Genomic DNA, 14,061 nt, shown 5'->3' with positions numbered 1-14,061 from the left:
TCTCATCCTTTGTAAATGCATCTCTCTATAGTTTAAACTTCTGTGCTTGTTGTTAGTAAAATGGAATAGGTTTAAAGGGGCACTCCGGTGCCCCAGAACAAAATGTTCGGAACACTTGGAGCCCTTGTGATGTCATACCCTTGTGATGTAATGCCACGCCCCCTCCCATTGACATGAACGGAGAAGGTGTGACATGACGACACGGGAGGGGGGGTGGTGGTGGCCGTGACCTCACGACCACTGCCGCAGGAACCTGAGTGCTGCAGGAGATCGTGGGGGGGGGGGGGGAGCCAGCAGCGGGACCCCTGCGATCAGACTTCCTTTCTAGTGTTAGGCACGAATATTCACATTTAGAATTTTTATCGTGAATATTGCGAATATATTTGCTATAAATTCGAAATTGCGAATATTCGCTTTTTTTCCCGCATATGTGCACATGTGAATATTCGTATATTCCTTCTTTTCACTTGTGGGCCAATTAGAATGATGCAAATACACAACATCCCCAGCAACCAATAGTAAAGTTGCTCACCCCCTCACTGTTTTCTTCCTCGAATACGCGAATATGCAAATACAACGAATACGTGAAATTCGCGAATATAGGACGAATATTCGTCTATATATTCGCGAAATATCGCAAATTCGAATATTGGCAATGCCGCTTATCACTAATCCTTTCACCTATGCTTTGGATAGGGGATAAGATGTCTAGCAGTGGAGTAACCCTTTAAACCTTGCGACAACCCGCAAACATTCTCACAGCAGAGAGTTTGTTACAGTTGTATCCAGTCTAGTCGAATCCAATATTTCTCCCGTCTTGACACAATGTATCTGTCTGGAGTTCAAGCTGTTTATATTATGTAGACTGGATTTATGGTAACAAACCCTCAGTCAGGACAAGATTTAATACTCCGAATGTTAATAATTAATGTTCCATTCACCGCCCAGGGAAAGAGCTCGGAAAAGGGTGAGGAACAGCAATAGAAAGGCGAAGAGAAGTGTCCAGCGATCTGCGCCAAAATCATCACAAGGAGCACAATCTATTAGACGTGGTGCGTTTATTGGGACCTAAAAGTTACACCAAAATCTAAACACCATTTTCTGTCCTTACAGCAGGGAAACTTGTATCATACTTAAAGGGGTACTCCCGTAGAAAACTTTTTTCTTTAAAGGGGTACTCCGGTGAAAACCTTTTTTCTTTTAAATCAACTGGCGGCAGAAAGTTAAACATATTTGTAAATTACTTCTATTAAAAAATCTTAATCCTTCCAGTACTTATTAGCTGCTGAATGCTACAGAATGCTACATTCCTTTCTTTTTGGAACACTGATGACATCACGAACACAGTGCTCTCTGCTGACATCTCTGTCCATTTTAGCAACCATGCATAGATATATTCTAAGGGCAGCATGGTGGCTCAGTGGTAGGCACTGCTGCTTTGCAGTGCTGGGGACTTGGGTTCAAATCCCACTAAGGACAACAGTAAATAAAGTATTATTATTATTATTATTATAGTGTCAGCAGAGAGCACTGTGCTCGTGATGTCATCAGAGAGCCTTCCAAAAAGAAAAGAATTTCCTCTGTAGTATTCAGCAGCTAATAAGTACAGGAAGGATTAAGATTTTTTAATAGAAGTAATTTACAAATATGTTTAACTTTCTGCCACCAGTTGATTTAAAAGAAAAAAAAGTTTTCACCTGAGTACCCCTTTAAATCAACTGGTGCCAGAAAGTTAAACAGATTTGTAAATTACTTCTATTAAAAAAATCTTAATCCTTCCAGTACTTTTTAGGGGCTGTATAGTATAGAGGAAATGCTTTACTTTTTAGATTTTTTTCTGATGTCATGACCACAGTGCTCTCTGCTGACCCTCTGCTGTCCATTTTAGGAACTGTCCAGAGCAGGAGAAAATCCCCATAGCAAACATATGCTGCTCTGGACAGTTCCTAAATTGGACAGAGGTGTCAGCAGAGAGCACTGTGGTCATGACATCAGAAAAATCTAAAAAGTAAAGCATTTCCTCTGTAGTATACAGCCCATAAAAAAGAACTGGAAGGATTAAGATTGTTTAATAGAAGTCATTTACAAATCTTTTTAACTTTCTGGCATCAGTTGATTTAAATAAAAAAAAGTTTTCCACGGGAGTACCCCTTTAAAGACCACGCCCACTCCAAGGAAACCACATCCCTTTTTTGAAGGGGAGAATATCCCCTAATACAGTGGTCTCCAACCTGCGGACCTCCAAATGTTGCAAAACTACAACACCCAGCATGCCCGGACAGCCAAACAACTGTCTGCCTCCTCCAGTGGATCCACACTGATCATGAAAGGTAAATCAAGGCTTCCCTTTTGCAAAACTCCAACTCCCAGTATGCCCGGACAGCCGTTGGCTGTCCGGGCTTGCTGGGAGTTGTAGTTTTGCAACATCTGGAGGTCCGCAGGTTGGAGACCACTGCCCTAAGAGATCATGAATAAACCCAGAAAAAAAAAAATATTTAATTTATTTATTTATTAATTTATTTATTTGTTTGTTTATTTATTTCTGTTACAGCTATTTTACTACAATTCTTTAGAAGAAAAAAAAAACATCAATTATATCATCAAATATCAGGAGAGTTAGTGTTGGGGGCGCTGTTTCACTAAAACTTATAGAAAATACTGCTCACAGCTGTGGTGAAATGTGGTACTGCAAGTGACATTCTTTCTGTAACAACAGTATAGAATCCATTGTGATGTGCAGAAGATTCCCTCAGTATGTAATAGATGCATTGCAGGGTTTTATTTTATTATTTATATTATTATATTGTATTGTTTTGTATTCTGTTGTACTCATAGTTGTACCTCAATATCTCTTACATTAAAATAGTGATCTGTGAAGTGAGTGATGCCAACCTGCTGCCCGAGGTGAATGGCGCCATAGTAGGCGGATGATGTGAAGCCTTAATCCTGCCCCAGATTATCCTCCAGTCTGTATGGGATCAGTCCTATGGGAAATGTCCGCTCATGTTAGATGATTGTGTAATAGGAATATAAGGCAATGTTGTGTATCTGGGATGTGGCCCTGATGGGTGGACGGACAGATGGACGGATTAGCTGTAAACAGATGGAAGGACTTACAGTACAGGGACAATGCCATCCGATCAGGGCCTCCTCTGAGGACACCATTCATTGTCACCCTCAGCCTTCAGATGATATCACTGGGGGGGATATGTATGACTGGACATGTGACCAGTGACTGGAAGGTTCTCCAGAGGGGGCGCCACTCCTGAGGTTTACTAAGAGAAGTCTCCCCCTCTAAAGGTATGTTCACACTAGGAATCTCCCATCAGGAATATCACTAGGAGGGTCCCCTCTGGCAGCCCGCGCCGTCACCAGTGAGGTTGTAGTTTAATTCCAGCATAAATTGCCAACGTTTCGGCTGCCAAGGCTTGAAAAAGGCAAAAACTGTGCAGCCGAAACATTGCCAGTTTATGATGGAATAAAACTACAACCTTTACTTCTTCTAACATCATTTGTGAGTGGAACAGGGATTTTTCTTCTTTTTCATCTATCTATCTATCTATCTCATATCTATCTATCTATCTATCTCATATCTATCTCACATCTATCTATCTATCTCATATCTATCTATCTCATATCTATCAATCTATCTATCTATCTCATATCTATCAATCTATCTATCTATCTCATATCTATCTGTCTATTTATCTCATATCTGTCTCATATCTATCTATCTCATATCTATCTATCTATCTATCTATCTATCTATCTATCTATCTAGCAACAGAAGAATACAGCAGCACACTGCCAGCACAAGGATATAGGTGCAACATGAATATGCAGATAAAACATGGAGAGCTATACAGCTATGGTGTAATAGATGCAAATGTGAAACTATGAAATAGTGAGGCACTTAGCTCGCAAATTTGTCTCCGCCGGCGGTCAAATAGCTTGGACCGTCCCACCGCGATAAGGTAGCCTCCAGAATAGCTTGGACCGTCCTACCTTATCGCGGTGGGACGGTCCAAGCTATTTGACCGCCGGCGGAGACAAATTTGCGAGCTAAGTGCCTCACTATTTCATAGTTTCACATTTGCATCTATTACCCCATAGCTGTATAGCTCTCCATGTTTTATCTGCATATTCATGTTGCACCTATATCCTTGTGCTGGCAGTGTGCTGCTGTATTCTTCTGTTGCTGTATATCTAGCCTAGTAGCGTGCACCTGTAGGCCAGGTCCATATAATAGTTTGGTATCAACTAAAGTGCTGGCTGACTTATTCTTTGTCTGTATCTATCTATCTATCTATCTATCTATCTATCTCATATCTATCTATCTATCTATCTCATATCTATCTATCTATCTATCTATCTCATATCTATCTATCTATCTATCTATCTATCTCATATCTATTTCATATCTATCTATCTATCTATCTATCTATCTATCGCATATCTATCTATCTATCTATCTATCTCATATCTATCTATCTATCTCATATCTATCTATCTCATATCTATCTATCTATCTCATATCTATCTATCTATCTATCTCATATCTATCTATCTCATATCTATCTATCTATCTCATATCTATCTATCTCATATCTATCTATCTATCTCATATCTATCTATCTATCTATCTCATATCTATCTATCTCATATCTATCTATCTATCTCATATCTATCTATCTCATATCTATCTATCTTATATCTATCTATCTCATATCTACTCCCGGGCAGCAGTCTCGCTGTCTTGGAGTTATACTTGACTCTGATCTTTCTTTCACTCCCCATATTCAGTCTCTTTCACGTTCTTGTCACCTGCATCTCAAAAACATTTTCAGAATCCGCCCGTTTCTCACTACTGAAACTGCTAAAACTCTCATTATTGCTTTGATTCATTCCCGCCTCGACTACTGTAACTCTTTACTAATAGGCCTTCCTTTCTCCAAACTCTCTCCTCTCCAGTCCATCCTTAATGCCGCAGCCAGACCCGTCTTCCTCTCCAGCCGCTACACCGACGCCTCCTCCCTGTGCCAGTCACTACACTGGTTACCAATTCAGTCCAGAATACAGTACATAATCCTCAGTCTCACACACAAAGCTCTCCACAATGCTGCACCTCCCTACATCTCCTCTCTCATCCCTGTCTACCATCCTACATGTTCTCTCCGATCTGCTAATGATCTCACACTAACATCTTCTATAATCCGAACTTCTCACTCCCGTCTCCAAGACTTCACTCGTGCTGCACCGGTTCTCTGGAATGCTATCCCTCAATCCCTCAGACTCAACAGCAACATCCATAGTTTCAAACGTGGCCTAAAAACACATCTCTTCAGACAGGCCTATAACAGTCTCTAATTGGCCTCAACATATCCCCAACATATCCCCAACATATCCCCAACATATCCCCAACATATCCCCAACATATCCTCAACATATCCCCAACATATCCCCAACATATCCTCAACATATCCCCAACATATCCCCAACATATCCCCAACATATCCCCAACATATCCCCAACATATCCCCAACATATCTCCAACATATCTCCAACATATCCCCAACATATCCCCAACATATCCCCAACATATCCCCAACATATCCCCAACATATCCCCAACATATCCCCAACATATCCCCAACATATCCCCAACATATCTCCAACTTATCCCCAACACATCCCCAACACATCCCCAACATATCCCCAACATATCCCCCAACATGTCCCCAACATATCCCCAACATATCCCCAACCCTCTTGTTTGAATAGTTATTGTGTAATATTATGTCTGATACTTGTCTTTGTTTGTACCTCATAATTGTAAGCGCTGCGGAATCTGTAGGCGCTATATATATAAATAAAATAAAAATATCTATCTATCTCATATCTATCTATCTATCTATCTATCTATCTATCTATCTATCTCATATCTATCTATCTATCTATCTATCTATCTCATATCTATCTATCTCATATCTATCTATCTATCTATCTATCTATCTCATATCTATCTATCTCATATCTATCTATCTCCTATCTATCTATCTATCTCATATCTATCTATTTATCTATCTATCTATCTATCTCATATCTATCTCATATCTATCTATCTATCTATCTATCTATCTATCTCATATCTATCTATCTCATATCTACCTCATATCTATCTCATATCTATCTATCTCCTATCTATCTATCTATCTATCTATCTATCTATCTATCTATCTATCTATCTCATATCTATCTATCTATCTATCTCATATCTATCTATCTCATATCTATCTATTTATCTATCTATCTATCTCATATCTATCTCATATCTCCCCCCCCCCCCCCCCCCTCTTTTTTTTTGTGAGGATCTTATAGGTGTAGAGGGGGCTCTGTGCCCATACTGCCACCCTTGGCTTTTCAGTCCCCCTTCCATTACAGACACCTCCTCGTCTTGATCCCTGGTGCGTTCAGATATTGTACAGATAATGTATCTTTATATATCCCACTGTAATATCTCTCTATATAAGGAATTAACCCATTCCCTGCCTTTTCCTGATGACTTTGTTTTTTCCCCCTGCAATCTCACACAGGTCACTAGGGGGCGTCAGGGAGAACAATCTGTACAAGTAAACATTAAAATGAAATGTGTCAGTGTGTGATTGCCAGGCTGCTATCTCTCTAAATAACCTGCTACACAAATCCAGGCTTATTCCAGCAAGAGCTAAAGTATAGCGGAAGAATGACAGCGAGACCCAGACTGCACAGCAAGACAGGGAAAAACGCTGCTCCATGGGGGGGTCTCCAAACCCCCAAGAGGATAGGTGGGGTAATCTGACATGGAACTACAAGTCCCAGCATGTCCTGTTCTATGCTTGGGTTGTGTTTTCCAACCGCTGTGCCTCCAGCTGTTGCAAAACTACAACTCCCAGCATGCCCGGACAGCCGAAGGCTGTCCGGGCATGCTGGGAGTTGTAGTTTTGCACAGCACCCTGGCTGGGAAACACTGCTCTAGACAACCACATACAATACTTGTGACCTATTGAGAATACTGCAACCCATTGCACAGTGTTTCCCAAAAAATGTGCCTCCAGCTGTTGCAAAACTACGACTCCCAGCATGCCCAGACAACCTATGGCTGTCCGGGCATGCTGGGAGTTGTAGTTTTGCACAGCACCCTGGCTGGGAAACACTGCTCTAGACAACCACATAGAATACTTGTGACCTATTGAGAATACTGCAACCCATTGCACAGTGTTTCCCAAAAAATGTGCCTCCAGCTGTTGCAAAACTACGACTCCCAGCATGCCCAGACAACCTATGGCTGTCTGGGCATGCTGGGAGTTGTAGTTTTGCACAGCACCCTGGCTGGGAAACACTGCTCTAGACAACCACATAGAATACTTGTGACCTATTGAGAATACTGCAACCCATTGCACAGTGTTTCCCAAAAAATGTGCCTCCAGCTGTTGCAAAACTACGACTCCCAGCATGCCCAGACAACCTATGGCTGTCTGGGCATGCTGGGAGTTGTAGTTTTGCACAGCACCCTGGCTGGGAAACACTGCTCTAGACAACCACATAGAATACTTGTGACCTATTGAGAATACTGCAACCCATTGCACAGTGTTTCCCAAAAAATGTGCCTCCAGCTGTTGCAAAACTACGACTCCCAGCATGCCCAGACAACCTATGGCTGTCTGGGCATGCTGGGAGTTGTAGTTTTGCACAGTACCCTGGCTGGGAAACACTGCTCTAGACAACCACATAGAATACTTGTGACCTATTGAGAATACTGCAACCCATTGCACAGTGTTTCCCAAAAAATGTGCCTCCAGCTGTTGCAAAACTACGACTCCGAGCATGCCCAGACAACCTATGGCTGTCTGGGCATGCTGGGAGTTGTAGTTTTGCACAGCACCCTGGCTGGGAAACACTGCTCTAGACAACCACATAGAATACTTGTGACCTATTGAGAATACTGCAACCCATTGCACAGTGTTTCCCAAAAAATGTGCCTCCAGCTGTTGCAAAACTACGACTCCCAGCATGCCCAGACAACCTATGGCTGTCTGGGCATGCTGGGAGTTGTAGTTTTGCACAGCACCCTGGCTGGGAAACACTTTTCTAGACAACCACATACAATACTTGTGACCTATTGAGAATACGTGTCACCTATGCTGGGAGTTGTAGTTTTGCAACCTCTGGAGGGCCACATTTCGGAGACCACTGCTTTATATGAATGCATTGATTTACATTGTATTGCTGCTGTCACTATGTCCTATGTATCCACTGAAACGTATGCAGCCACTGCAACTCTTGCACGGTGTTGCTCAATAAATGTGCCTCCAGCTGTTGCACCACACTCTGGCTGGGAAACGCTGCTCTATTACAACCACACTTGTGATAATGCCACCTATTGTAACATGCTGGGAGTTGTAGTTTTGCAACATCTGGAGGGTCGCAGTTTGCAGACCTCTGCTTTATATGAATGCATTGATTTACATTGTATTGCTGCAGTTACTATGGCTCCATTGGAACGTATGCGGCCACTGCAACCCCTTGCACGGTGTTTCCCAATAAATGTGCCTCCAGCTGTTGCTAAACTACAACTCCTAGCATGCCCAGACTTACTATGGCTGTCCGGTCATGCTGGGAGTTGTAGTTTTGCACAGCTCCCTGGTTGGGAAACACTGCTCTATACAACCACACTTGTGATAATGCCACCTATTGTAACATGCTGGGAGTTGTAGTTTTGCAACATCTGGAGGGCTGCAGTTTGGAGACCCCTGCTGTATATGAATGCATTGATTTACATTGTATTGCTGCTGTTACTATGTCTCCATTGTAACATATGCAACCACTGCAACCCCTTGCACAGTGTTTCCGAATAAGTGTGCCTCCAGCTGTTGGAAAACTACAACTTCCAGCATGTTGGGAGCTGTAGTTTTGCAGCAGCTGGAGGCACACAGGTTGGGAAACACTGCGCTAGCAGGTAACAGGACATGCTGGGACCTGTAGCCCCCCTGTCAGATTACCTACCTATGTTCAACAATTTAAGGGACCAGGCTTTTCGGGCATGCTGGGAGTTGTAGTTTTGCAACATCTGGAGGGTCGCCGTTTGGAAACCACTGCTTTAAATGAATGCATTGATTTACATGGCATTGCTGTTGTCACTATGTCTACATTGTAATGTATGCAGCCACTGCAACACCTTGCACAGTGTTTCCAAACCAGAGTGCCTCCAGCTGTTGCAAAACAACAACTCCCAGCATACCCAGACAGGCTGTCAGGGCATGCTGGGAGTTGTAGTTTTGCAACATCAGTTGAGCCAACAGTTAGGTAAAATTACATTAGAGCATTGTTTTCGCAACCAGTGTGCCTCCAGCTGTTGCAAAACTACAACTCCCAGCATGCCCCGACAGTCAAAGACTGTCTGGGTACGCTGGGAGTTGTTTTTTTTCAACAGCTGGAGGCCCACTGGTTGGGAAACACTGTGCAAGGGGTTGCAGTGGCTGCATACATTACAATGGAGACATAGTGACAGCAGCAATACCATGTAAATCAACGCATTCATTTAAAGCAGTGGTCTCCAAACTGCGACCCTCCAGATGTTGCAAAACTACAGCTCCCAGTATGATGCAATAGGTTTTTATTATCTCAAGTATTCTATGAGGTTGCCTGGAGCAGTGTTTCCTAACCAGTGTGCCTCCAGCTGTTGCAAATCTACAACTCCCAGCATGCCCGGATGTGTAGCTAAACCTACAGTATGATGTGTGATCCTGTCTACTAAGTTGTGTATCTAAGCCTGTCATGCGTATGTGATATGTGATATTGTCTACTGGGGTATTTTCCAACCATGGTGCCTCCAGCTGTTGCAAAACTACGACTCCCAGCATGCTGGGAGTTGTAGTTTTACAACAGCTGGAGGCACATTGGATGGGAAACACTGTACAAGGGGGTTGCATTGGCTGCATACGTTACAATGGAGATATAGTGTTAGCAGCAATGACAATGTAAATCAATGCATTCATATAAAGCAGCGGTCCCCAAACTGTGACCCTCCAGATGTTGCAAAACTACAACTCCCAGCACAAAGTGTGGTCGTCTAGAGGAAGGTTTCCCACCCAGGGTACCATTGCAAAACTACAACTCCCAGCATGCCCGGACAGCCTTTGGCTGTCCGGGCATGCTGGGAGTTGTAGTTTTGCAACAGCTGGAGGCCCACTGGTTGGGTTACACTGATGTAAAGGAATAAGTATACTGACTAGCATAGGTATATAGTGTAGTCCAAGTCCCCTCCATTACATAAGAGTCTATGACAACTCTGTTCTGCATTCAGTATTCTGCTGCACATTTTCTGAATAGGTCCCTTATATGAAGCTTCAGTCACAGATAAAGAATTGGGGGGGGGGGGGGTCTTATACAGAGTCCTCCGCTATAATATTATCCTGTTATATCATCACGGTTATCCATGTTGTATCCGAATGTAAAAACACCAGCACCGGCCGCATCTCTAACATTGGAAACTGCTCCTAGAGATCATTGAGTCCCAATAAAAAAGCATTAACTCCCGGTATATACAAGCACCAGTCATGGCAGAGCCAACGTGCCCAAATAATACCAGCGATGGGCGACATCAATGCCAGAGCGTGTGTGCGGTGCATACATATAAGCAGTGCGAGCGAGAGGGGGGTCACCGACACCAACATGATAAGGTGCTGGGGAGTAAAGGGTTAACGCAATGGTGTAAATATATAAGTAGATAATAAATAAATACATATAATCAAATAATAAATAAAGTCAATAATATAGACTGATAAATAGGAGATAGATAGATAGATAGATATGAGATAGATAGATAGATAGATATGAGATAGATAGATATGAGATAGATAGATAGATAGATAGATAGATATGAGATAGATAGATATGAGAAAGATAGATAGATATGAGATAGATAGATAGATAGATATGAGATAGATAGTTATGAGATAGATAGATAGATAGATATGAGATAGATAGACAGATAGATAGATGATAGATATGAGATAGATAGATATGAGATAGATAGATAGATAGATAGATATGAGATAGATAGATAGATAGATAGATATGAGATAGATAGATATGAGATAGATAGATAGATAGATAGATAGATATGAGATAGATAGATATGAGATAGATAGATATGAGATAGATAGATAGATAGATAGATAGATAGATATGAGATAGATAGATAGATAGATAGATAGATAGATAGGTAGATAGATATGAGACAGATAGGTAGATAGATATGAGATAGATATTGTATATAGAGAGGTAGGTGTCTGTGATCTGTCCAGAACGCTCTGTATTGAGTCACTGCCCCCCCCCCATATAGAAATTCAGCATAGTGAACCCCTGTACATGATGTACGTGACCATCGCCCCCCCCCAGCTCAGCAGTCAGATGAGGACTGATCAGTTCCTGTCGCCCCCCCCCCCTCAAAAATTATTTATAAAAACTACCCAGAGACCCTGCAAGCTTCACCGTCTGAACGCCATGTCCTGTTTGTATGTATCCCAGGAGAGTTTACCCTTTCTTTCTTTTTTACCCTCATTTTCCCAAAACACGATGAACCTCTTATAGATTGATACAATGTATCTACATTTAACCCTTCCAGGGCTCGGCACCTCCTGCACTGGACAATCACCGGTCACAAGTCGTAACTACCTATGATGGGGGGGGGGGGGGGGGGGGGACCTGGACTAGATCAATTCCCGATACAATAAAAAAAATACAAAAAAAAAAATATCAAAAACACAAAATCTCATCTAATGCTCATTCTTTAATAACCATAAACCCGGAATTCTCAAAAACATATCCCAAAAGAAGAGCAGAGGTGATACACGGTATATAAGAGGGTGCGAGCACTGTGTGTCCTGTAATGTGCTATAGTAATATTATATAACACAGTAATAACATACGACATTATAATCGGTTTTCATCACCATAGAACACACATTAGAGGCTCATGTCGATCTTAAAGCGTCTCTATGTGGTGACACCTCCGGCAGATCTTACCCCCCCCCCCCCCATATATTTACAGCTCAGTTTTGGGTATCTGCCAGCCCCCTTCCTCCCTCCGCAAGTAACATACACAATAAACCCATCTACAGCCATGAGAGGGTTAATCACCATCTTCACCTTTCTCATTGAGCGAACCCAATTGCACCTCGTTTCCCCCCCTGCCCCCCCACCACCCCCCCAAACAAAACTGCAGCCCCTGCCCTTATGGCAGTGTTTCCAAACCAGCGTGCCTCCAGCTGTTGCAAAACTACAACTCCCAGCATGCCCAGACAGCCAAAGCTCATGTTGATCTTAAAGCATCTGTGTCTGACACCTCCAGCAGATCTTTAACCCCCCCCCCTATATATTTACAGCTCAGTTTTGGGTATCTGCCAGCCCCCTTCCTCCCTCCGCAAGTAACATACACAATAAACCCATCTACAGCCCTGAGAGGGTTAATCACCATCTTCACCTTTCTCATTGAGCGAACCCTATGGCTCCTCGTAAAAACTGCAGCCCCTGCCCTTATTATGGCAGTGTTTCCCAACCAGTGTGCCTCCAGCTGTTGCAAAACTGCAACTCCCAGCATGCCCGGACAGCCGAAGGCTGTCCGGGCATGCTGGGAGTTGTAGTTTTGCATTAGCTGGAGGCACACTGGTTGGGAAACACTGCCTTATGACAACGCATAGACACCATTATCCTCCAGGTAAACCAAGAGATCGGGTCACATTGAACCCCCCTCCTCCCTCCCACAACAATCTCCATGTACAAAGCCCAAAATGTCCATTCAAACTTCTTCAATTGCTTTTACTCGAAGTAGAGAGGCTAGGAAGAGGCTCTTACCTGCGAGAAGGGACATGTATCCTCGTATAGAGACAATCCAGGCTTATTTACATGCCATGCAGCCGAAATACAATCCGAAAGAGAAGGAATAAAAAAATAAATAAAAAAAAAAGCAATAAAAATATTCACCAAGAAATTGCCAAACCAGCAGCAAATCCCGACCAAGAGCGAGGACCAGGAGCGAATCCTTAGGACTCCAGACTGCAGTGCACACAGCACATTCCCTTCCCTCCTTGATGCTTTATATCTTTTTTTTTTTTTTTAGCTTGAGACACAACCAGAATAAAAAAGGCAACGACAACAACAAAAAAAAACAAAAAAAAAAACAAAGCTCCTTAGGTATAGGTGGGTGTTGAAGATGCCACCTTCATGGCGGGGCACCGGTTGGGGGTCTTCTGCCAAGTCACCTCTGGATAGAGCAGAGATAGATGCAAAGACGCGGCGCCAAAGAGGATGCTGGAGAAGAAGCAGGCGATGCTGTCTGATCCCCTCTGAGTGCTGTAGATGGCAGAGCCTTCCACGGGAAAGAAGGATCCCGGCAGCCTGGGAGGGATTTCTCTCTCTCGCTCTCTCTCTCTTTCTCTCTCTCTCTCTTGTGATAATTCAGGGATTGCAAATTTCCCGGCGCCCAGGTGCACGCAGCTTCTTTAACCTAAAAAAAAATATATAAAAATATATATATATATATATGAACCATCCTCCCCCCACACCAAAAAAAAAATAAATAATAATAATAATTTAAGAAGGCAAAAAAAAAGAAGAATTCAAGAGCAAGACGAAGGTCCGAGCGTGGTGCCGGAGCAGATCGGCTGAGTAATTCCGTTGCGCTGCACCGTCCTGATAATCCTCGGCATAATAATAGAAACTTAAGCCTGTGTAGACACTGGCCGACACGCCAAATCCTCAGATCAACACTCAACGCTTGTCACAGGACGGGCATGTCACTTGGCTTGGGGGATTTTTCGGGAGAGAAGAGGAGGAGAATAAGGTGTACCGGACCCCCACCCTCCCCCTGTATGAGATTTTTGTGTATCGATTCCACCCCCCCCCCTGTATCGTTGCGAGAGGGGGGGAGGGAGGTGAATGGATAAAGAGCGCAACATTGATGCCAGCTTAAATGGGCATTGTTAGATTTAAAAAATAATAATAATTATATGTTGTACATAAA

At 42.9% G+C, this 14,061-nt stretch overlaps 1 protein-coding gene across 5 annotated transcripts in view; it reads right to left on the bottom strand.

The window, feature by feature from the left end:
- The window catches only part of LRFN2 (leucine rich repeat and fibronectin type III domain containing 2), a 582,573-nt gene extending 568,771 nt beyond the window's left edge, over window positions 1-13,802 (bottom strand). For 3 of the 5 annotated variants that reach the window (XM_056568627.1, XM_056568628.1, XM_056568626.1), the window contains exon 1: window positions 12,894-13,802. The gene's annotated coding sequence lies outside the window, so the exon portion shown is untranslated. The remainder of the gene's footprint in view (window positions 1-12,893) is intronic. The other 2 variants (XM_056568629.1, XM_056568630.1) reach the window with 2 other exon arrangements.
- Between the last annotated feature and the right edge of the window lie 259 nt (window positions 13,803-14,061).

The sequence above is a fragment of the Hyla sarda genome, chromosome 3 (assembly GCF_029499605.1).
Source record: "Hyla sarda isolate aHylSar1 chromosome 3, aHylSar1.hap1, whole genome shotgun sequence".
NCBI classification, from domain to species: domain Eukaryota; kingdom Metazoa; phylum Chordata; class Amphibia; order Anura; family Hylidae; genus Hyla; species Hyla sarda.
The sequence above is the reverse complement of the archived record's forward strand: the minus strand, read 5'-3'. Positions and strand labels throughout refer to the sequence as shown.